The sequence below is a fragment of the Symphodus melops genome (genome assembly GCF_947650265.1).
Source record: "Symphodus melops genome assembly, chromosome: 11".
Lineage (NCBI taxonomy): Eukaryota > Metazoa > Chordata > Actinopteri > Labriformes > Labridae > Symphodus > Symphodus melops.
Window position 1 is genome coordinate 13,999,170 of NC_136701.1, and position 3,088 is coordinate 14,002,257.

The window sequence follows — 3,088 nt, forward strand, 5'->3', positions numbered from 1 at the left end:
CTGCTCCCCTCTGCTGCTGCTGATGTGTGGTAGACCTCAGACTATTGTGTTGCAAATGTGAAAGTTTTCCTAAATAGACCGTGGTCTGTTCTATTTATGGGAAACGGACAATCCACAGCATGTTTTTATATAAAGGCATCAAGTTTTTCTTGCATGTGCATTGCATTTACATCTGTTTTTAGAACAGGAGCAGCATTGATCTTGTTTCTCCATTTAGTTAACCAGCAACTGTAACTACTTAAAATAACTGTGCTTTGTATCGTAGCTTGTGCACTCAGGAGAACTGTTGTACAGAGTTTGCATCGTGTTTTTGTCTTTTATTGTCATCAAACATATTAGTAACAATAACTTTGTGCCTTCTACGTCAAGGATTCAGATCTGTGAAACAAGTCTAAGAAAAAGTCTTACATGGAACAAAACACAAACAGTCAGATAATCCCTTAAACAGCACCAAAGGGAAATCAAACATATTACAAACATGTCAAACAAGGAAATGATTACTGAAATCTTTGTGAACATACACTTTAGTTTACAGACTGACTTTGTGGTTCAACTTTGACCTACTAAATAATGTGACATTTAAAAGGCACTTTCTCCCCCCCCCCCTTTTTTTAACTCAAAAAATATGTAATTGACTTGTTATAAACAGCTCTGTCTTCTCAATGTTTAACTTGGCTTTTTATTTTTTTATTTTATATATGTTATTAATCCTTGAGGAAAAAATGTTGGTTTGCACCCTGTTATTTTTTTAGAGACATGCTTCTCAGGCCTGAATCACACATGCACAAGCAGGAAATGCGGACATGCATTAATGGAGAAATGCCAGAGTATGGCGGCTGCCCTTACTGGAAGCGTCCCCTGAGCTGGTGGGTGCCTTGCTCAAAGGGCCCTAGGCAATGCTTGATAAATGGTGTGGCACCTCTCCAGCTACTAAAACCACTTCCATACACACAACAGGATTTGAACCAACGACCCTTTGGCTCCCAACCCAAGTCCCTTCAGACTGAGCTACTGCCAACCTCTTGTGGATGTTTGAAAAACTGCTTCATTTTTTTTTTTCCATTTCTGCGTTGTCTTTTTTGTCCAACGTTATCATAGCCGTAATTCAAAGTATCATTTTAGTTTCATAATGTGTGTCTTTTGAATTTCGTATTTTGTTTAACACCACCCCCCATAGGATTTTGATCAGTTTTGGTGAGTGTCATCAATAATTCACGTAAAATATCGTTGTTTAAAAAAAAAAAAAAAAGCTGAAGGAGAGACTTTGTGGGACATAGAGGTCAGAAGCAGTCCAGGTTTCTGTTGTCATATTTCTGGGAATTTGATGCAATGTTTGGAAACCAAGCAGCAGTCAGGCAGGGTGGATTGCACTTTCACTGGGTTTGTGTTCGTGTGTGTGTCTTCACCGACTGCTCAGCCAAAAATGATTGTGTCATTACAGCATCCAGGACGTGAGAGCTCTCACACACCCACTCATACACACATCCAACCACTCACACATGCATGAAGACACACACACACACACACACACACACACACACACACACACACACACACACACACACACACACACATTCAGGGTTTATCCTGTCTCTAGCCCTGGACTCCGTCAGTCATGCACAGTGTTCTCACTCCTCACTTTTCTGATGTCATTTGGGAGTGGATTGATGGGCGGAGGGGGCTTATGAGAAAGGCACATACACATAAACACACACAGAGGTCTGGTTGGGTGTTAATTGTGAATTATGGGTTTTTAATGCCTAACACTGTGGCTGATCCAGAGAGAAAAGTCAGGCCAACTCGCAGTTTATCAAACAATTCTCCCTGTGTGTTTGCATGTGTGTGATAATATAAAACAATTCACATCAGGCATCAGACACACATGCATGACACTTTTGGAAGCCAACACTCATAAACACAAACAGCATGTGTGAAACCAAAAAAACTAGGGAGAGAAGTGGGGGGGTGGGGGGGGGGGTTATAGAAGAAGAAGAAAAGGTGAAGATAATGGCTTCCAGATGAGAATGTCAGAGTTTTCTTCCTCACTTCTTGCTCTAATCATATCAGCTGCAGTTGGGCTTTTTCCAGTTTTCATAAATGTGAAGTATGCAGCGAGTTTCAGGATCCAACTTCCTTTCCATAAACACACCTTAGAAAAACAACCTGAGTGTGAGAGAGCGTGTCTACAGTCTGACACGCACACACACGGACACACACACACACACGCAAGCACACATACTCTCACACGTGTTAATGGTGTTTTGGACCTGAGTGTGTTGACATACTATACATGCTATGTATTTTGTGTGTGTGTGTGTGTGTGCACGAATGAGGAGGTGATGATTGCATTGAATTAAAGCTCTCTTGTCAGCCATAAAATGTACATTAAGAGTTAAGTTGTTAAATCTTGTTTTATAAAGATTTATAAATTCTAAACATGACAATTATGATATGTAACAAACATACATTACAAGACACAAGTCTTTAACGGATCAAACACAAATTACTGCAGTGATTTTTAAATAAAAGAGACAGGGTGTTTCCAGCTCTCAGAATCTCTTCAAAATCTGGTTTGAAGTCTTTTAGTTGTAATCTCTCACAGCAAGGTTAGGGTTTAGGATGTTTCAACACCCTAAAAGTTCACATTCAGGACAGGTCTACTCAAATCCTCACAATGTTTTTTTTTTGTTTTGCTTCAAAACTCTCTCCAGAATTGTGCTCTATATGCAAACCAAGAGTAAACTCCTGTATACAGGGTTTAAACTCTGATGTGTGTGATCTGATTGGTGACATTTGTCTTTACATTTACATTCTTAATTCAGGTAATTGCTTGTTGATTAAGTTATTTCATTGGCAGTGTTTAGCAAGTAACACACACACACTTTCAGTCTTATAAGATTTGTCTAATGTTGAGAAGTGTTTTTGGTGTTTTGCAAAACACTGTATATTGTTTTGCAATAAGTCTGAGGCTGAGTTGTTGTGTAAAGTGTGCAAATCTGGGCTGACATTTTGCCAAGATTCAATTTCTTTCTTTCAGTGTCATTTCAGTGATTCAAAAATCGTCAAAAAAGAAACCCCATAATCTGTA